General features: G+C 58.7%; 1 protein-coding gene across 7 annotated transcripts in view; it reads left to right on the forward strand.

Annotated features, from left to right (window-relative positions):
* Window positions 1-21,996, forward strand: part of HIVEP3 (HIVEP zinc finger 3) — a 438,249-nt gene that overhangs the window by 293,260 nt on the left and 122,993 nt on the right. The window lies entirely within an intron of this gene.

A 21,996-nucleotide genomic window follows, 5' to 3' on the forward strand; every position in this document is an offset into this window, starting at 1 on the left:
AGGGCTTGCGTGGCAATACATTCTGTCGTGTGGCTCCTGCCCAAGATGGAGCTTCTTCCCTGCCGCTCGAATAGGTGGGGAGCCCCACGCCACAGGAAGGCTGTCGCCAGCCCAGACGCAGCCCACCCGCAGGGAAGCCGCTGGCCAGGTTAAATGCGGGCCATGTGGCCGCAGGGTCCGTGCTTGGATGATCTCGAGGTCGTGAGCATTAAGCCAGCAGCCATCCTGAAGGCACCCACATGGGGCTTGAGAGTCCGGCACAGAGTCGCTTCTCAATAAAAGTGCTCGCTGGGGAGAAGACCTGGGTGCAGTGGATCTGAAGGGAGTGCGAGAATGGGGTGAGGGTAAGTCCTGCAGACAAGGTTCCCGCTGGGACAGAGGGAACTGTCACTCAGGCCCAGGTGCTGGGTGACTTCAAGGCACTGACATTGCTGGGCATGTCTGGGTGACAGGTCACCAGGTAAGGACATAGTGAGTGGCACTATAGCCAGTCTCCCCCCCGTCCCAAAGACCAGGGCACCGGTGGAACCTGCCTACCTTCCACTGCAAACCTTCCCCACCTGCCCCGCCCATGTTCAATAGTGGAGGATGCTGTGTCTTTTGGGACCCCACACAGTTGTCACCCCTTCCCTCAGTGGCTTCCCAGGGAGCTAATCAGGTCACAGGACCACAAGCCTCCCACCCCCCAAGGCGTGGTCTTATGTACACATCAGTCAAGATGGACTTGATTTTTTTTTTTTAATTTTTGGGTCACACCCGACAATGCACAGAGGTTACTCCTGGCTCTGCACTCAGGAATTACTCTTGGCGGTGCTCAGGGGACCATATGGAATGCTGGGAATCAAACCTAGATCAGCTGCGTGCAAGGCAAACGCCCTACCCGCTGTGTTATCGCTCCAGCCCCAGTCAAGATGGACTTGAAAAGGAGAATTTAAATCCTGCTGTTAAGGGATTGCTTCTCTGATGTTTGAGACTTCAGGGAACTGGTGTGTTTCAAAGACCCCTTTCCCCTTCAGAAGAGCGGGCGATGGCTGGAAACCCTCTGGAAACCCTGGACTCAGCTCCCAGCTTCCTAGCTGGCACCCATAGGTGAAGCAATCCACTTCTCTCTAGTTTCCAGCTCCATAAAGTGGGAGAAAACTTCCCCGTGGAAATCAAGGGGGCATAGTTTGAGGAGCCCAGGAGAGGCCAGGCTCCGCAGAGAACATGTTCAGGCTCCCAGTTTGCTTCTGGGGCTTCAGTCTCCTCCATAAAGTGGAAGGTTGGAGAAGGTCAGTTTTTAATCCCCTTGAGCCCAGCCATTCTTGATTGAAAGCTGCTGCATCCGGGAACTATATCTGTCAGCACACACACACACACACACACACACACACACACACACACACACACACACAGAGAGAGGGGGGGTGGGGAAGAAGGGAGGGAGGAAGAGAGAGAGAGGGAGGGAGGGAGAGAGAGAGAGAGGGAGAGCTGCCTCCAAGTGTAGGCAACCTTGTTATGTTTACACTGGACAGATGGATGCTGTATGTTTAGGCTAGAGAGATGGTAAGACACTTGCTTCCCTGAAACTGACCCAGGTTCAATCCCTGACACCACATATGGACCACATATGAAACTTGCCAGGAATGATCCCTGAGTCCAGAGCCAGGAGTAAACCCTGAGCTGGGAGGGAGGATAGGAGGTTTAAAAAACTTAAGATGCACTTCAAAGTATATCTCCTATGACTAGACAATCAACAGCATCTTTCATTTTCTTCCAATGATGAAAGTGATACATTTTTTGTTGAGAAATTTGGGGCAAGTAGAGGAAAAGACAGAAAAAATGCCACCCAGAGTTCCACACTCCAAACGGTCAGAACCGTTTCGATAGTGACTCTCCCTCCCTCCTCTTCTCTACCCACACGGAGCTTTAAAGGCACCCATCAGGAATGACACTCTATCGTCTACATTTTAACTCAAAATGGAGCTGGTGAGCCTGGCCCCTGGGCAGTGACACAGTCCCTGTGCCCGAGCAGAGCTGACGGCAGCTGGCCCTCAGCTGCTCTGTGGCCGCAGCCCCACCCCGGGCTGGGCAGCGGGCTGGAGGCGTCTGACTTTTGCATATTCTGTGTCTCTGGTGGTGCACATTTGACACTAAATATAGCTTCACCTCTTGGGCAGCTGGCCGGGGGGCTCGTGCACATAATGGACGCCTTATGTGACCCACCTTGAAATGTTCCTCTTGCCGCCCAGTCCGGTGCTGTCGGAGAACAAACTGGGCCCCTGTTCCTGCCCCCGCCAGAAAGGGGCTAGGGTTGGCTGGTCGTGGCTCAGCACACTGGACCGGGGCGGGCGGGTGACCCACCCAACACACGGGCAGTTGCCTTTCTGCACAAGGCGTGTTTTCCCAGGACAGGCTTTGATTTGAGCTGGAACAGTGGAAAGATGCTTCCGGAGAAGTGGCTGGGCGGGGAGCTGGCAGCAGGGCGGCAGGGTGCTTGATACACATCGGGGCCACCGGCGCCCCACCTCAGCAGTTTACTTTTGTCAAGTCTCTACAAAGGGACAATGTCCTTTGATGCCCTGTTTTGTCCTGCGAACAGCCCTGGGATTGTACAGATGAGTTGCCGAGATGGAGATGAGGAATTGGTAATGGTTGAAAGTCCCCAGCAAGTGGGGGCAGGTCCTTGAGCATGAACTTGGGTCTCACTCACTTCACTTGCATACTGGTGATCCATTCATGCCTCGCCCTTGTTTCCTCTGGTCCCAGAGGATTCTTCCAAAATGAAAGTAACTTTCATTTTAACGTTCAAATGCATGCATGTGCACCAGGGATGAAGCTCATCTACAGAGCACTTGCCTTGCAGGCTTGAGGATCTGGGTTTGAGACACGGGACAGCAAAAAAAGAACCCAAAAGAATCATGCATGCTTATTGAAAGCAGATATGCCCAGTGGCTCTGTTCCAGAAGCACAAATCTGATTGTGGGAATCGCTCACTTCCAAATGCAGGGCGTCTGCCTGTGCCCACAGGATGAGGCCTGCGTGCCTCGGCCCGGCTGCCCGCCCCACGGCCTGCCCTCTAGGTCTGGAGCTGGTGATCTTTCTGCTGACACCCTCACTTCTTCGCCAGGAAGTTGCTTCTTGAGGCAGGAGATGCCTCTAGGCTGCTCCCGGCTTGCCTGGACCCACTCGGGGCCAGACACACTTCCTGGACCCAGTGTCAAGGCCAGTCGGTGGATGGTCCCTGCCCCGTCCCCTGAGACCTTCTGTAAAACCGGGTGCTTTAATCCAGGCTGAGGACTGAGCCCCGGCCTGTCGGGCAGCTACCGGCCCCACAAGGAAGTGGTTGCTTGGCTGCACTCCCAGGAGGGCCTGTGGGGCCCAGTCAAGGAACTTGGAGCCTGGGCAGCCTGGGAGGAAGCCAAGGGAGGGTGTCCTGAGCGTGTGCTGGCCAGGACCCCTGCTTCCACTGGCCCCACACCGGGGCCACGGCACCGCCCATGTGACATGGTCCCAGCCCCAACCGATGGTGGCTCTGTGACTTGCTCAAGTGCCGATGCTCTTTAGGAGCAAGTGACAACCAACACAGGCCAAAAAAGAAAAAGGAGGGGAAAAAAAAACACCAAGAGAGACTGGCTGGGCTCCGGCAGGGTGGGACCCTCCCCTGTACCCCAGCCCTGCCGCCGTCCGGGGCTTGGGCTGTTTATAAGAAACAGGTAAGGCCTGAAGAGTTTCACAGCCTCACCTGCCACCTGCTTGCTAGGGATACCTTCCCTGAGACTCAGTTTCCTCATCAGCAGAATGGGGCTAGTGCAAGCTACCTTTTAGGAGGGTTACATATTTTCTTTATCAGGGCCACCCCAAGTGCTCAGGCCTGGGGGGCTGTGGGGTTGGCTCAGAAGTGCAGCCTGATGGTTTAAATCTCAGGTCTGGCCGTCTAGTGCAGTGGTTGGGGGCCCTAAGGCTATACCCTGTGAATTTTGAGGAGGCCACATGGTGCTGGGGACTGAACTCGGAATCTCAAACATGCTAGGCAGGTACCGCTTGAGCTTCTTCCCTGGCCCCATGGGTTTCTGTACCCTATGGGCAGCTGCTTTTCAAAGAGTCTGGCCAAGAAACGGCAAGCACGCCATGAATGCCTGCACCCCTTCTTCCCGAGGCTCTTACAGGGCTGAGCCCTGAGGGGTGCCTGGACAGCTTGGGAGAGTGGTGGTCTCTGGGACAGGATCTGGGGCTCCAGCACATCAGAGACCCCCAGTCCTGGGGGCTTAGCCGGGATGAACCTCGAGTTCTTCTGAAAAGGTGAGTTTTGTAATGGGGTCATTCCGCTTTACTCGAGTCTTTCTGGAAGCTGTCTTTCATCCGTTGCTTCATTTATTTATTCATTCCAATATCTCTGTGACCTCAACCAACTACCAGATGTGACAGGAGCCTCTCAGGGACTCAAAGTGCCTGGCAGTTAACCAGTGACTGTAATTCTGGACGAAAACAAGAGATATAACATGGGGTGGGGGGCAGGGTGTATAGGTCAGAGGGGCGGTGAGTCCTGCAGACTTTGGTCAGAAAGTTCCATAAGGAGAGGACGCAATAATGAACCTGTCAGGAAACAGAAGAGAAAAACCCAGCATTCAAAGGAATGCCATATCAAATATTCAAGAATAAATTAAGGCCACATTATAAATCGGTCCATATAGATACAAGAGTCAGTCAACCCCCCCCCAGTGATTTTTTTTTCCCTTAAAATCATTACAAAGGCTCTGAGAAAAGCCAGCCCAGGTCCATCTCCTGGCTAAGTTCAGTGTTGGTGAAGATAGAAACTTGCACCTTTTGTGACAAGAACACAGAGGGGAGGCTAGAGCAAATGTGAGTGGGTACAGTGGCTGAGAATGAGCGAAAAGGCCAGTGGTTCTGAACAGCGGGTAGAGTCAGTCAGTTAGGTATTTGCAGAAGAAAAAAAAAAGTTAAATATAACTTATGCCTCAGTCCTGGGGCAAGAAGTGCCAGGTGATGAAAAAGCATGAAACCATAAAGGTATAAGAAGAAAAATAAATGGCAGCACATTGCACTCAGGCATGGCGGGCTGGATACCGCCTCCTTCACCAGCAGACCTAAGCTGGAAGTCACAAAAGAAAGTGATTTAAAACCCCACTGGGAAAAAAAGCACATCAGCAAAGAGAGAGGAGAATGAGAGCAGGATTTCCGTGTTTGTATGACAAGCACCGGGTTTGCAGTGCTCCTGCAGAAACGCTCATAAAATGAGGCAAACTGCTAGTAGAGAAGCCGCCAGAGAATGCGAACAAGCCACTGGCGCGCGCCTAAACCCAGGGCACGACGAGCACAAGAGAAAGGCAGCTGGCACCGGCTCGGAGAAGCACATTAGTCCCGTGTCCTTGGGGGGAGCCTGTCTCCGGGAGCCAGAATGCTTGGGGAAGCGAGGGCTGGGCAGAAGCTCCCTGGAGCTCTGCCAGCAGGCTGTGAATGGAAACCTGTTTTCTGGGGGAGAGACGGGCTGAGCCAGCAGCGCCCAAGGTGCACACACCACGCGGCAGCTGATTTCCAGGCGGGGCGGAGAAGCAGGGAAAAGGTGTCCCAAGTTGCATAAACCTACTCACCTTTGTATCCAGAAAAGCCTGGGTCTGGTTGGCCACCACATCCCACAACACCCTGCCCCGTGGCCGAGGAGACCCTGCTGGGGGGAGGGGTGGTGGAGCACATTCCGCCTGGAACTCGGGTCCCAACGTTCCTGCCGAGTAATCACGACACACCTCGTTTCACACGTGCTTCTGTCCTGTCTGGTAACTCGCCCTGGGCCGAGATCAAACCCAGGTCAGCTGCATGCAAGGCAGGAGGCCCGCCCGCTGTGCTCCAGCTCTGGCTCCCTGCGGCTCCTGTTTGAAGGGAGCTTGTTTAGCTCCGGGATTTCCTCTGTGAGCATTGTGAAGGCATCAGGCAATGCTCAGAAATGCAAAACCAAAGCCAACATACAACAAGGCACGAAATCCCCCCATGACATGGGCCCGTGCTTCTGTGAGGCCGGGAGACCAGGAGGCAGGGAACATGCTGGTCTGGTGGCAACAACGCTGCTTCTCAGCATCTGTCTCAGTATGACCGAACGAGCACTGAGTACTGATTTGAGTGAGGAGAGGAATTTGCAGATACGGCATCGTGGGTGAGGAGGGTGAACAGTGCAAATCCAGGACGACTTTTCCCTCTTTCCTTCCTTGTACTTAAAATACTTTTACTCTCTAGAGTGGACATGCCTGAGTAAAATCAGTCAAAGCCATAGAGGTATTTTTATTTTGGAAAGGAAACCCTGTCGCTGACGGCATTCCATTGTCAAGATGAAAGCTAATTAATCAGCATTCCAATAAAAGTGTGAGTGACTCCATATAGGCATATATATATTTTTTATATGTTGTCCTGTGCCACGCAGACTTCTAAGCCCTTCACATGTATTGATTTCTATTCTTTTTATTATTATTATTCTTTTATTGAATCACCATGTGGAAAGTTACAAAGCTTTCAGGTTTAAGTCTCAGTTATACAGTGCTCGAACACCCATCCCTTCACCAGTGCACATATTCCACCACCAAGAATCACGGTATACCTCCCCCCTTCCCCCCACCTCCCTTGTTTTCTATTCTTACCAGGAGTGACAGTTACTATTATTGGTGTCCTCCTTGACCAGTGAGGAAATGCAGGCAGAGAGAAGTCAGGTAACTCGCCCTGGGCCATAGCTAGGAAGAAGCAGAGTAGAGACTCGGCTCCAGGCCATTTGGGTTCAGAGTTGGTGCTTCCAACTGAAGTCCTGGGCCACACCTGGGCCAGGACCTCAGAGATACCCAGGAGACTGCCCAGACTTTGCCCCAAGGTTCTTCCGGTCTGGCCTGGAGCCTTTTTCAGGTTCAGCCTGGGTCTCAGAGTGGATGCTAGCCCAGCCTTCCAGACCCCTGCGCCTGGCTCTCCTTCCTTTCTTGCCTCCTCTCAGGTACTCCTTACCCGCCCCCCCCCCCCGCAGTATGGACTTCCCACCACAACCACATCGCCCACCAATGTGAATCCACCCTGATGAGCCCGCAGTGCCTTGCACTCAAGCCCCCGAGCCCCGGCTCGACTGTCGTCTTCTTTCTTCAGTTAGGGAAGGGAGTGCTCCTTCTCACCACTCCCTCAGTTTTGCAACCAGAGAGCCAGTCTCTCGGGTCCCTTGTCGGGGGAGCCCCTCTCATGAACTCTTCTGGGAAATACCCGGATCCCCAGTACCCAGCACTTGCCGCCCCCCTCCACCTGTCTGCCTCCCATCAGGGTGTGTTAAACGGGTACATGAGCCGCCGAGGGAAGCCGCCCAGGCTCAGAGACCTCCCAGACGAGGAGGCCGGAGACTCAGAGGGCTGAGCTGTCTGGCCGGGAGCCGCTGTGACCGCAGGACCGGGGGCTGGGGCTGGCAGAGCTGCGGGACCCACACTCGCTGAGGGGGGGGTTCCTGTGGCTTCTGCAAAGCCCCCGCCGTGGTGGGGAAGAGTAAGAAAGGTCCCATTCAGCTCCTCTTGGCATTTCCAAGGGAAAGGATGGGGTTTGGATTGGCTGGGCCAGGGACATCTTTTCTAAAATAGCTTCATGCATATTCAGTTTCTCCCTTAAATAGTTGGGTGGCTATTTTAAGCAGCTTCTACTCAGATGCCCACACATAATGGCATCTACCTTGAGCGTGTAAACCAGGGGGAAGCAAAGAAAAGGGTATGGGAGGACAGTGTGAGGAGGCTTTTGATGGACCCCTACCACTCCTCCCCCACCCCTCGGTGTGTTTTCCTCTCAGGCACTCTCTTGCATGAAATTGGAATCAGGGTTACCATGACAACTCACGGGCAGAGTTTTCCCATCCAGTGACCTCGCCCACCACTGCAGTTACCCCGGGCGGCCATGGCTCACGGCCCCCATCTCCTGCCATAGGCCGATGGGTGCACAGTCCTCCCAGCCTTGTGGTGGTCTTCTTGTAACTGGCACACAGCTCTGCCAGTTCCAGCAGAGGGGAAGTGGAGGCCGTGACAGGCCAGAGAGAGACACGCACACCAGAGGTTTGGGGTCCTCCTGGACCACGCAGAAGTGGAGGGAAAGAGGGGAGGACTCTACCGTGAAAGTACCCCCGGAAACAGACCCTGGGCTGCTTGCTGGGGAGAGCAAGAAAAGTGGGACACGGTTCAGGATGCGAGCATGTCCACGGATCCTTGAGCGGGTATTTGTCCAAAGTCTGATTCCGTTTTCCCAGATGGATTCAGGAGTGACGTTGGAGATACAGGGTAGGATGTGTTACAATTGGAAATCCAGCGTTTTAGGTGCTGCCGCGGGAAATGCAGGGTGTGACATGGTGCAGTTGGAGGCGCAGTGTATGAAGCTGCCGAGGGCGCCAGATCAGAAAGGAAGGCTTTGAGGAGGCCGGGCCGGTGTGGCTCGGGAAGAGATCAGAGTCTTCTGGAAGGACAGCCTGGACGGGGGTGGCCTCTGTTCCACGGACAAGCCCAGCACACATGGAAGACCCGGGGCAGGAAGTGGCAACCCGGGTCGGGGGACTCCAGCTCAGGTTTACTAGTGTGGCCCCGAGGAGGGGGAATGTGAGAGCGTGGAGACCTGTTCTCGGGGTGCTGGGGCGTCTGCCCGAGAGCGTGGAGACCTGTTCTCGGGGTGCTGGGGCGTCTGCTCGAGCACCTGAAGGTGGGTGTGGACAGAGTCCCGTGGAGGGTGCCCAGGGTCTGCACGGGGAACTGGGACTGTGTGAGAGCGACAGTCAGGGTCCCTGGGGGCAGCAAGGGCTGCAACGGGGCGTGGGCCGACTTCGAGACCCCACGTTCAACCAGCTCAGCTCTACATCCCAAATAGGGACTTGCTTATTTTCCCACATGCCAAGTTCTGTTCACATCGTCACTCTGCCTTTTGCCCCCCGCCCCAAGTGGGGCTTTGTTCGGGGCACCTTGATTCGGGCGGGAGGCGCAGAGCTCTCAGGAAGACAGGAGAGGGCAGAGGAAACGGGGTGGGGGGGGGGGGAAGCTGTGCTTCCCCAGGCGGCCCATCCGTCCAGGCCTGCCCCGCCCCTCGCCGGGGGCTCTCAGGAGGTGCCCCGCAGGAGTCCCGGCACCCCAGGGCGGCCGAGTCTGTGTGCTCGCGCCTCCCCGGTGCTCCCCAGCTGCAGGCCGCCTCCTCCTTCGTGTGTTCAGGCCCTCGCTCGCTCAGCTGGAGCCGCAGATGGGAAATCACGGCACGGTGTCTTCGCCGCCTTCTCAGGAGCACGGACGCCCCGACCTCAGGGCGTGTGTGTGTCTCCCGGGCTCCGTGTCTGGGGGCAGCATGCAGAACCTTCCCCAGGTTCTCCGGGAAGGGGCGACCCAAGAAAGGTTAGGAGCTGGCATCGATCGGGAGGGAAATTGGTTTCTCCTCCAGCAAATGGTGTCGCTTTCTGGGAGCTGAGCGGGAGGCGGGAGCCTGGAGGGAGATTCCCAGCTAGGCACGGGCCGTCTCCTCCGAGCCAGCGCTGGCAGCCCCGAGGGGCCTGGAGGCTGTGGGCCACCGCGGAGGGAAGCAGGAGCCCACCCCCACCCAGCACACCCCCGACCAGGAGTCTCTCTCCCCAGCTCCTTTCCAGGCCACGTTCACCGAACGGGAGGAGGAGGGCCTTCGCGTTTAGAGAGATTTAGAAAAGTGGAAGAAATTGGAGAACGAGGAACGCAAGTGAGCCGGCGTGGCAGAAGCCTGGGGGAGGGAAGCAGGCAGGGAAGGGAGGAGGCACGGCTGAGGTCTGTGCATCTGCTAGAAAAGTCAGGTGGTGCCTCCTCCTCTGCAAAGCCCACAAAGGCTTTCTGCATCTGAGTAAGAGCCAGAGGCCTCGAAAATGACTTCCTGGCTGGGAGGGCCCGTGGTGACTTCTCAGTCCTACCTGGTCTCCATCCTTCCCCTCAGGCTAGCCCCTGGGCCTTTGCACTTGCTGATTCTTCTACTGGGGAAAGTGAGCTCACTGTTCCCTTTTCCTTCCTTCTAGGTTTTTTCGTAAGTGTGCGCATTCTGAATAAAGTTCCTTCCGGCCCCCTGTTGAAGGGGCAGTGCCTCCTCCTGCCACCACCCCATTCCCTGTTCCTCTTCCCTGCTTGTTGTTCTGGAAAACACCCACCACCATCTAATGTGCCTCTGTGTCTATCTCATTCCCGGTGCCTGGTCCGGAGTACTCACAAATATATTATTGGTGTAGTGAGTGGACCCCGTCTTCCCAGGCTCTGGCCTGGTTCTCTGAGCCTGGAAACATCTTCTTCTGGCCCTGCTATGGCCCCTCCACCCTGCAGGTTATTCTCACCTCTCACAGATGTGAACCAGAGCTGCAGCAAGCACTTCCTGGACGCTGGGGTCTCAGACACTCTCGTGCTGTTTGTCCCCACCCTGCTCCCAGCAGGCTCCCAGCAGGCTGTGCTTCTGCCTTCAGGGGCAGCAGGCAGGAGGCTGGACTGTGCACAGAGACGGTCTGTTGGGGGCACTGCACAGCTGACTCCCTCCTTCAGTCGGCGTCTGGCCCGTGGCACTTACCAGATACCACATTGAGGCCCAGAGTAGACAACTGCAAGGGCTCCTGATCTCCACTTCTCAGCGCCATCAAGTAATGCAGCTCCTCCCTCTCTGGAGATGACTTAAGCCACACCAACAGGGGCCAGAGCCCCCGTGGAAGCCTGGAGTGTATCAAGGTGGCTATGATATGGCTACGGGGTGGGGGCACCCATCCCCTGTGTACATACACTGATTCAGTTGCCTGTGTAGATGCCCTCCGTATGCATTTCCTTCCTGTAGGCTTTCTAACTTGCACCAACCTAACAGAGTAAGGAGCCTGGGGAGACAGGAGCAGGTACCCTGCACGGGGTTATTGAGCGTTATAAAGATGAACGCAACAGAGAGCTGGCCTCTGAGGAACAGTAGAAAGTATTTCATCTATGCACATTTCTTTAACAAGCCCTTCCCCTTGTTCCTATAAGGATTCAAAGTAGACCTTGGAAATAGGATATAAAAGTGCCACAGCTGGACTCTGACCTCCGACCTACAAAGGAAGGGCTGGTCTCTTCTCCCTGAGAGTCAGGGATGTCCATGGCTAGCGCTGGACATGGGGGTTGCAGCCTGGCCCATCTGGGGTTTGAGCGGGAGGCCTCAGGCTGGAGTGTGGGCAGGTGACTGTCCATCTGATGTCTTACCACGAGCTGCCACTTGCCCCGGAGGAATGTTTTATCGAGTTAAACTGGTGCTTGGACGAAATCTATAGCCCACACCTGCCCTCAGAGTCCCTCTGGGCACAGGCGGAGCCTTGGGTGAAGGGATGGTGGTGTGGGCTGTGGTGGCTGATGGTGACAGAGGTTGGCCTGTCACAGGTTGGTGCTCCTGATCCCCACGTCGGTTCCAAGGGGGACCGCGGTCACGGGTTCCCTCTGGCACCCAGCTCGTGCCCAGCCCCCTCATCTCACAAGCTCCTCTAGGAAGAAGAGCAATGGGTGAGGCGACCGTGGTTCTCACGCTGGGGGCCGGAGAGTCCAAGTCCCACTGCCAAGAGATGGCTGAGCCAGAACCAGAGCCCAGGACGTGCAGGGACAGGCCCTCTCCGCTCCCCACCTGCCAGGCCGCCCCAGCCAGAGGAGTGCCATCCCGGGGAGAAGCGCTCGTCTCTGGAGCCCGATGGAGCAGGGCTCGATCTTCCTTCCATTACCTGTGTGCGACCTCGCGACCGTATCCCCAGGGTGCCCCGCGGGTAAGTGAGACCAGCCCTAGGTGTTCTGCCGAGCTGCTCTGAGAAGGAAGAGGACAGAGCCTGGGATAATGAGCGTCCGTCCGCGAGGGTGGAGGCGGCACACGGCAGGGGCTTGGCCCCCGGCTCACTTCCCCTGTGTCATCTTATCGGGGCCTCCGGCAACTGGCAACACAGATGCGAGAGCCTGGCTTGACAGACTTGCAGAGAAACCCAGTTCAGGAGGTGAGCTCAGGCCCGCACAGCAAACGGATGAGGATAACCACGGCTCGCAGGGCCCAGCAGGGTGCCCCGAGGCCGCAGATGCAGTGTCTCCCTTCATTTCCGTGGCCTTCTGGCCACGTCCCGGCGGTGGCGACTCCCCTTCCCAGCAGGAGGGAAGTGCACTAGAGACCCCCCCCCCCCCCCCACACACACACCCCGGGAGGCCCCGGGAGGGAGCTTGAGCCCAGAGGGCACAGTCAGCACTGGGGCCCTGGGAAGGAAGGACGGGGAGGTTACAGGCAAAGCCACATGGCCAAGGTGACTGGTGGCTTTGGACGAACCACGTGGTGACCTGGAACCCACGGGCTGGGCTTCCCTTTCCCACTTCCTTCCTGTGCCGACTGTCTCGCTGAGTCACCTCCAGGAAGCCAGGGTGGTGAGTGGAGAGTGAGGAGCTGGGGGCCTCCCTCACCCCTGCTCACACCCCGCTTGGCTCACCCCGTGACCCTCAGTCAACCACTTCCCTTGGCAGGGCTCAGTTTTCATATCGGTCACACAGAGGCCCGGCTGGATCCCTGGAGTCAGGCGGAGGACACTCAGAGGGCAGTGCCTCCCGGAGAGACTGTAGCACAGAGGGCCCTTCGGCTGGTAAGGATTAGGGTTCAGTCAGCCCTGGGCCCCGCGGCATGGGCTCGGCCCCTCCCCGGGCCCCCCTCAAGCTGACAGGACGGCTGGGAGGCGCCACCTGTTCCGGGCCCGAGCCTCTTCTCACTCAGCTCCATCACCGCCCCCCCCGCCCCTGTGAACCCCAGTTTCCACAGGACCCCGGGTTCCAGACACCAGAGAGGACCCAGGTACCTGCTCCTCCAGAGTTCTGATGTGGGTCAAGACCACGGGGGTCTTCTCCCCGCTTCCAGCACAGGCCACGCCATGCACCCTTGTCCACTGAACCCCGAGGGGTGTCTGTGTCCCCCCCACGGTTCCACACCCGTGTCCAAGGCCGCCCCGCTCTGAAGTGAAGCCTGGCTGTCTTCCCCCGCTAGGATGCCAGGATGTCTGTGACTTGGCAGGATTCTGGTGAGTTTGCGGCGGTTGTTCAGGGACTCGGGCTGTGTCAGTGATAGACAGCTGTGTAGGTCAGCGTTTCCTGCAGGGGGCGCTGGAATGATCCCGGGGCGCCCTGGAGTCCCCTCAGGTACACCTGGGGAGCAGTTTCTGTTTGTTCACGTAAAGAAGGTCGATTTCTGGGGCTTGGGGGAGCAGGGCCGAGTGATCTTGGTTTCTGAGAAGGGGTCAGTAGGCCGAGTCAGCCGGGCACCTCTGGTCTGGGTGACCTGGTGCGTGTGAGAGAGAGGGTGTAGACGGAGGGGATTGAACTGCTTGTGGCAGACTCGAGCGGGTGCGTGTGGCCCGACATGGCCACCTCAGGGCACAAGAGCCCCCTTGTGTGGTTCCCACCCCGCTGTGTTGTTTCCGGGCTTCGTGTCTTTCCACGTCTCCCTCCCTCCACCCTTCCTCTCCACTGACGCAGCCCTGCTTTCCTCAGGAACTTGGCTGCCTCTTCTTCCCTGGCTCCCCCGTCTCCCCATCACTGTGCAGCTGCCCCAGTGTGGGGGTCCCCATGCCCCTCGTGCTCCTTCAGCTCTGGGGCTGTCCTGGCATCGTGTCTTGAGGCCGAGCCCAGGGCCTGGAGGCTGCTTCATTTCCTAGGAAGTAAATGCCCAGTGCTGACCCCAAAGGCTCTTCGAGAGCCTCTGACCAGAGTTCTGAGGTAACCAGAACCTCAGGGTGGTTCCCCGGCTCCGTCCCTCAAGTGCCATGCGTTCTTAAAACCCCCTGTGTCCAGACTGGGCCTGAGTTTCCTTTTAGGAAGTGTCCCCAATCCTCAGATGACTCTTGGTGTTATTCTGAGAACTGTTCGGGGGTCCGCTGTCCTCCAAGCGAAGGGCTTTTGGGGGCTCTTTCCTATCTCTCACTGACCCCCCACCATCCGCTCTCCCATTGTCCTGTGAGGGTCAGGCCAGTGCTGGAGGCTGGGAGGATTCAGACCGGCTCCCTGGGGAGGTCCCAGAGAAACATTTGCAGCCATTGGTGAGTCCCACGGGAGAGCAGCCCTGAGGGCCACGGCTGTGGGCAGGGAGGACTTCCTGGAGGCAGAGCTGGGCAGAGTTCCTGGAGTACTCTGGGTGTGGCCAAAGGAGATGTGGGCCCAGCTGCTCCAGTGCACAGGGCAAAAATATATGTGGGTACATAGGCCCGTGTGCATTCATATGTCCCGGCAGTGGCGACATATGTGACTTGGCAGGATTCTGGTGAGTTTGCGGGGGTTGTTCAGGCTCACCAGAATCCTGCCAAGTCACAAGGCTTCTCCAATAATGGAGAGGAGAGAGACCCGGTGCACATCTCGAGATGGGAGATGAGGGCAGTACATGTGCTCGGGCACCACATGTGGCCACGTGGGCACAAGCAGCCCTTGGACTCGGGCAGCAGATATGTGCACTTCCTTTGTTCAAGGTGGCTTTTATAGGCTTTTTCCCAAGCTGTCCCACCTGGGGCTTTGTAGCTAGGTAAGAGTCTGTTGCTAGCGTGGTTGCCAGGGCAGGTAGAGTTGGGATTGGTCTTCTTTGAAACTCCTTTTCTTGACCTGGGTTCCTGCTGGGTCTTCTCTCCGAGGGTGAGTCTAGCCTTCTCTGGTCTGGGCTAGCCCCATGTTTATGTCTTACCGGGTCTTGGTTTCTGTAGCCACTGGGGGGTCTTGACCGCCTTGGGGCTAGGGGATTTTCATTGCCATGTAAGGCTGGAGGAGCTTCCCTAATCTGCCTGCCTACGTCAGTAGGAGTATTTCCAGAGAAGGCAAGCTTCCACTTGCAGTTTGCAATTTGTCCTTGTTTGCTTATTTTGGTTTTTGCCTTGGGGCCCATACCTGGTTGTGCTCAGGGATCTGTCTCTCCTGGTGGTGCCTGTGGGGAGGCCATATGTGGTGCTGGCGGGGATCGAGCCCAGGTCAGCCGTGTGCAAGGCAAGCATCTTACTTTCTGCACTATCGCTCGGGCCCAGCTTGTCATTTCTGACTCATGCTCCACGTAGCGTTTGGGATCTGGGGTGCACTCCAGGGGGTGTGCGCCAGCCTGGATCCAGCTGGTGCCTTTGCCTCAGGAGGCAGCTCCAAGGGAGCGGGTGGAATGGGCCACGGGTGCGAGGCTGCACCAGGCCAAGCCGGGCTCTGCGACATGGCTGGAGCCTGTCATTGGCAGAGCTGGAGGGGAACTGGGCCTCCCCGGTCCTCCCCTCTGTCCCACGACTCTGAGAGACAGTCTGCCAGTCAGAGTCTGAAAGGAGAAAAAGAGTCTGAGGCTGGCCTGTGAGCACTCGGCCCCATGCAGGCATTCTCATCTCAGCCCGGGCCCACCGGCGCGTGATGGCCGCCTAGAGTGACCGCCGTGTTTTTGGAAGGGGACTGTCAGTACGACTCCGGGCTGGTTCCTGGGAGTGTGAGGCTCGGGTCAGGCCACCAGCCATGGGGCCTGGCACCCACAGGCAGAGGAGGCTGGACCGGAAGTTCCCCTGAGGTGGCCGGACTGCCTCTATCAGACCTGGAGGGGGGCCCTGTCCCCCCAGAACACAGGAATGAGACATGGCAGGATCAGCAGAGGCAAGGCCAGCACACCCACCTGTGAGCGTTCATCGCAGCCCCAGACAGGGCCATTCCCCACACCCATGCAGTCTTGCAGTGCGTGAGCTAGTGATGGCCTGGAGCTGGGTCCGAGTGGAGTGGGCAGAGGCGGGGCAGGGGGGGGTTCTCTGCCTATCCACTGAGTACCAGGTTGGGGTACAGGCTCTAGCCACTGAGTACCAGGGAACCCCACTGGACAGAGGGGCCTCTAGAGTAGGTCAGTTCCCCTTGATTCCAGGGTGCAGTCTGCCTGCTCAGCCTTGCTTCTAGACCTCCCCCACAGGACACACAGTGGGTCCCCACTCCACTGGGAGAGGTGGGGGGGAGACCAGCCACGCCCACTGCAGGTCCAGCCCGGAATAGTCCCTGGCACCCTGTGACGAGGTGGGCTCTGTGTGGGTTCTGTGGGGTCTGAAAGAAGGGGGAGTCTGGTAACTCTGGTGCTCCCCAGAGCTGGATGCTCAGGAGTTGGGGCACAGCTTTGCAGAAGGGGAGGAAAGTGCAGAAGGAAAATCAGTATTCACTCCGCCCCTGTGGCCCGGCAGGGGACTTGAACATGCAGACACCCGTGTGAGAAGGGGAGATCCTCTGCAGAAGCGTGGGCTCCCAAGTACCTCACTTTATGCCTATAAATATTCCCCACTCCTCCTCCCATCCACCCACTCTTCATCCTTATTCTCCCCGGGTGGGGATGGGAGGTCGTGCATGAAGGGTGGGGGCCACACCTGCTCAGGGCTTACTCCTGGCTCTGTGCTCAGGGACCACTCCTGGCGGGGCTCAAGGGACTACCGATGGTGCTGGTGATCAAACTGAGGCCAGCTGCATACAAGACAAGTCCCTTACCCCGTGTCCTATCTCTCCTGTTTCCCATTCCTGGCCACCAGCCCCTGATTCCACGACTCCATCTCTCCCTGACCAGCTGACCGTGGCTCTGAGGGGTAGGGGGCAGGCTCCGGAAAGGCGCGTGGGGTGGGGGTGGGGGGGCGTGCGTGGATTACCCTGTGTCTTTCTGCCCCTCTGGAGGCTAGGGAAAGCTTCTGGGCAGATGTCTGTCACCGCCCAGCGGACAGACAGGTGTGTGGCCGAGGGGCCTGGTCTCAAGGGGGCCGGACAGTCAGTCACCTTAGCAGGGAGGGCTGGTATACTTGGGCCCGCGGGGGTGGTTGGCGGGCATGAGTGGGGCGTGGGTGGGCGGCAGTGTTGGGTTCTGCTGACGGTCACGTGCCCGACCGTGTGGTTGTGGGAAGAGGCAGGTGGGTAGAGAGGAGTGTGAGCAGGAGGTGACCCTGGGAAGAGTGAGTGGACAAGAGCGTGTGTCTCTGGGCCTGCAGCTGGGCCCCAGGCAGCTCCGCTAATTACGCTTTCCCCGTCACTGGCTGGAACGAATCTCCTAAGTGAGCATCAACCTTGGCTGGGGCCTGCGGAGGAGGAGGCCAAGGTTACACCGGGCAGCGGGCAGAAGCTGGCGGCCAGCTGCGTAACGCGCCGTCACCACCGGGCCCAGGAAGGGCCAGCCAGCACGACCTCTCCTGGAGCCAAGCACCTGGGTCCCAGTGGCCCTGGGGTGCAGCAGACGCAGATGCCTGCCAAGGAACAGGCCCGGGGGGGGGGGCACAGAGTCCACAAGAGAGGAGCCGCCTTGCACGGCGCACTCTGGGGGCACCCCAGCCCCCGCTACACCACGGCATGGGCCGACACCGGCCTCTGAGCAGCGTCTGCACACTTGTTCCCTGGAAGGCAACACAAAGGGCCCTCTTCCCAGATAGCTCAGCCCGGACGGGCACAGCCACCCTCACTGCAAGCGAGCGCGAGGTGGCCCCTCACAGCACCCCCGAACCCCAGAGGGGGACTCATGGACAGATTTAGCCTCTGTGGAGTCCTGGCCTGTCTTTTCTTTTTTTTCCTTTTTTTTTTTGCTTTTTCGGTCACACCTGGCGATGTACAAGGGTTACTCCTGGCTCTACACTCAGGAATCACCCCTGGTGGTGCTCAGGGGACCATATGGGATGCTGGGAATCGAACCCGGGTCAGCCACGTGCAAGGCAAATGCCCTACCCACTGTGCTATCACTCCAGCCCCCTGGCCTGTCTTTTCAACACTGTCCAGGGGAGAGTGGAAGCGGCATAGAACCATCTGGAACCCAGCGGGGGGGGGGGCTTGCCTCCATGCCCATCACCGCACAGGGCACACCTGGTGCCCGGCGTGTGAGCAGCAGTGGGCAGACATGCAGAGCTGGCAGCCACCTGCCCCAGCCAGGTGTTACCCAGACCCTCGGCTCACACCTTCCCCTCCTCTCGCACCCGGGCAGACACTGGCTCCTCAAAACAAAGGTGTGTCCGAAGAGCCTTTTTCCCAGGCCTTGTGGCGGGCTGACGTTTCCCAAGGCTCCCCTGGCCGAGCGCTTTCGTGTGTGTCACCACATCTTGCCTCCCAGCCGCCTGTGAGACAGACGCCCTGGCCCCGTTTCCTAGAACAGGAAAGAGAAGCCCAGGGAAGTTCAGAATCTACTCGGCATCCCACAGCGAGCACAGGGCAGAGCCGCGACGAGCCCCGGAGATGGAGCACCCTGTGTGGGTGCTCCCTCGCACCACTGGCTTAGCTGGTGGGACTGGCAGGATGACCCGTGTTGGGCGTGTGGGAGTGTGTGTGTGCGGCTCTTGGGGCGACCCTCCTGAGATGGGGTAGCCAGTGTGCAGCCCGGCAGGGCCCGTGTGTGCCCAGCAGTGCTCTTGCCCAGGTAAGGGGCGTACACTCGGTTCTCTCTGCTTTGAGAGGTGTGAGCACTGCGCGTGATGATGCAGTAACGTCATTCTGACTGTCACCCAGGATGCCCTAATACAAGAAAGGATTCTTTGAAAACGTGAAGGCTGGGCGACAGATCAGTGCACTGAAGCACCCGCATTGCGCAGTGGGGGGTGGGCCGGGATCCATCCCTGATACCAAATGCCCCCCAGGCACCACCTGCAGCAAACCCCGAGCATGGAGCTGGTGATAGCCTGCGAGCACTGCTCGGTGTAGCCCCCCCAAAATAAAATTAAAATAACTCAAATGAGTGTGAGTCAAGGCCAGGGAGGTAGCTCGGGAATCAGAGGCCCATGATTCACAGGGCCTGAGGATGATTTCTGGCATCACATACCCCATTCCTGGGTGCCCTGGGGTATGGCACTGCTGGGCCCCACCCTGCTGTGCCCACTCCACTGGGCCTGACCACCGAGCAGGTACTACTGGGAGTGACCCCACCCCCGAGTCCCCTGGCACTGCAAGGGAGGCCCCCATGGCGTGGAGGAGAGGCAAGAGGCTGCGTTTTGTCTGGTGGTCTCCGTTGATTGGGACGAGGAAGAGAGGGGACATTAGGTACGGCGGGATCCAGCTTCACCCTCTCCTTGTCCCCAGATTGCTTTTCCGCCTGTGTGTTGACCGTCTGTGCCCTCGGTGGCCTTGAGGCGGATTCTCCTGTGCAGCAGGACCGGGTGAGCCCAGAGACTGGAGAAAGGCCGGAGCCCTCTGCATCCCAGCCCTGACTCCGAGTAAAGAGCACCCTCTCCGGGCTGTTTCCTGGAGCACCGTGACTCCGTGCGGGGTGGGGCGAGGGAGGGCTGCAGCCCTGTGGGTGCTGCATGGGCCTCAGGACTGCGCCTGGCCCAGTGGACTTAATAGGGCCCTGCCCAGGGCCACGGCCGAGGCAACAATGCCCCCGGGAACTCCAGACGGACGCAAGGGAGAGGACCCGGGGCAGGCGGAAAGCCAGGCTGCCCGCCTCCCAGGGCCGCGGACACTGCTCAGGTGACAGGAGTGCGTGAGTCCTTCGGGCAGGGCTCGTGCTCGACGCCTTACTGACGAGCAAACCGAGACTCAGACATGCCTCAGGAGGAAGCCTGAGAGCCCGGGCTGGCGTGAGTTCCCTGTTCTTCCTCCTCACCCCGCTCGGGAAGCTCAGGCCGTTGCTCCTGGGGTGGGCTCCTGGGGCGAGCAAAGCCCCTCTGTGCCCTGAACCCTAACCAGGGGAGCTGGTCCTCAGGAGGAGATGCTGCACCCGGAGAATCGCAAGGGTTGATGCCAGTAGGATGAAGTGTGTGGAAATCAGAGAGTGTGCCCAACGCACCAAAGAGCACAGAGGGGAGCACAGAGAGTGAGGGGAGCACAGAGAGTGAGGGGAGCACGGAGAGTGAGGGGAGCATGTAGAGTGAGGGGAGCACGGAGAGTGAGGGGAGCACGGAGAGTGAGGGGAGCAAGGAGAGTGAGGGGAGCATGTAGAGTGAGGGGAGCAAGGAGAGTGAGGGGAGCACAGAGAGTGAGGGGAGCACGGAGAGTGAGGGGAGCATGCAGAGAGTGAAGGGAGCACAGAGAGTGAGGGAAGTACGGAGAGTGAGGGGAACATGCAGTGAGGGGAGCACGGAGAGTGAGGGGAGCATGCAGAGAGTGAGGAGAGCACAGAGAGTGAGGGGAGCACGCAGAGAGTGAGGGGAGCACGGAGAGTGAGAAGATCACAGAGAGTAAGGGGAGCACGGAGAGTGAGAGGATCACAGAGAGTAAGGGGAGCACAGAGGGGAGCAGAGAGAGTAAGGGGAGCACACAGATTGACGGGAGCACACATAGAGTAAGGAGAGCACACAGAGTGAGGGGAGCACACAGAGGGTGAGGGGAGCACACAGACTGACTCTACCCAGGTTCTGTCAGTGTCAGGAAAACGTTCTCCAGGAGGTGAGGTGTCAGGTGAAATCATGTTTGGAGAGGGCTTAGCTGGGTCAGGAAGAGTGTTGCAGGCAAAGGACACAGCATGTGCAAAGGCCCCTGGGCAGAGGGAAGCCCCCAGGCCTCAGTGGGGGAAGGGCAAGGGGAGGCAGGAGAGGCAGGTCCGCACTGAGGAGGGCTGAGGGGATTCTACGAAGGCTGGTGCAAATCCGAAGGAAGCTCTTGAGAAGACTTAAGTAGGACAGGGCCCCTGGGGGTGGGGTGCTCACGGGAAGCCGTGATGCCCCTGGGTTCTGGAAAAGAGAAGTTGGCCGAAGGCCACAGAGAAGTCTGCTCAGCTACTCCTGCCGGAAATGCAAGAGTTGTGTTTAAAACCAGGGCCTGTGGCAGGGGCACTGGGAGGGGACACCGGGGGGGAGGCGTGTTCTGTCCGGGGTGGGGGGGCAGGGGGGAGGATGAGCCTGGCTGTCCGCCTGCCCTGCGGAGCGTGCGTGGGGAGCCTCCGTGATGATCACTTCTTCCCGGCAGAGCTGACACATGTGAGTGTCTGAGGACAGAATCACACTCAGACAGAGGGAGAGTTGCCGGCTCTGTCCCAGGATGAGGACGTGACCCTGGTGGCCGGGGCTCAGCTTGGCCTGGGACAGGCTCGAGGGCACCCGTCAAGGTTCCCTGCCCAGAGCCCTGGTCACAGTAGCTCTGCTGTAGGCTGAGAGGATGCTGCAGGTCCTCCCCGCCCCGCCCTTTCTGGAGAATTCCGCGTCCTCGCAGCACCTGTGCTCACACCGGGCAGCAGGGGGGTGCTGGGCGGGCTGTGAGCCACGGCCCATCAGCCAGGCGAGAGAGACAGCGGGAGAAGCTGTCTGAGGGAAGGAAAGAACCACTGCAGGATGAATAGAGGAAAAGGAAGAGCAGGGAAGGCCTCAGGGGTCAAAGGCGATGGGACAGCTGTCAGGCACCGGAATGGACACTGGGCCCCTGGCCACCCCACCGCAGTCTGGGCGCCAGTCCTCCTGTCACTGGGCGTCTCTGTATGTGGCGTTTAATCCTCCTGACAAGCCAGCTTCCGGCTGGGCTGGGCACCCACGGGAGGGAGGGTGCTGGCCCCGGAGTGAGCTCTGTGCAGCCAGTCCTACCTGGGCTCCGGTGCCTGGGGCGGGAGGCCCCGTGCCCTCTGCCCACATCTCCCCACTTTCCTCCCCCACACCCCCCCAGGCTGCCTGTGATGCAGAATCACAGCCAAACCCGACTGCACTTAGGGTGGCCCCCAGCTACTCCCCCCAGCCTTTGCTTGCTTGCTCACTCTCCATGTTCAGAGAGCTGGGCTCCGGCTCCCATTTGCATCTGCTTCAGGTGGTGAGGGACAACGGGGAGCACCCTAGGCACATGACAAGATGTGCACTGTGGCCTGGTTCACGGCTACAAGCTCAGCAGAGCCCTTGGCCCTTCTGAGCCTCAGTTTCTCTCCCAGGGACTAGGGCACAAAGATTGTCAGGAGAATGGCTGAGGTACAGAAGCCGTTAGAAATGGGAAGGACTGTGCCTCAGAGGGCGATGCTCCCCTATGCTGCTCTGTAACTCCAAGGGGTCCCCCTGGGGAACTGGCTAACCCACTACCCCAGCACCTGAGACCACCCGTCAGCCTCAGAGACTCCCCCTTCCTGCCCCAGCTGTCTGGCTCCAACTGGCCT

The sequence above is a fragment of the Sorex araneus genome, chromosome 5 (assembly GCF_027595985.1).
Source record: "Sorex araneus isolate mSorAra2 chromosome 5, mSorAra2.pri, whole genome shotgun sequence".
Classification (NCBI taxonomy): Eukaryota; Metazoa; Chordata; class Mammalia; order Eulipotyphla; family Soricidae; genus Sorex; species Sorex araneus.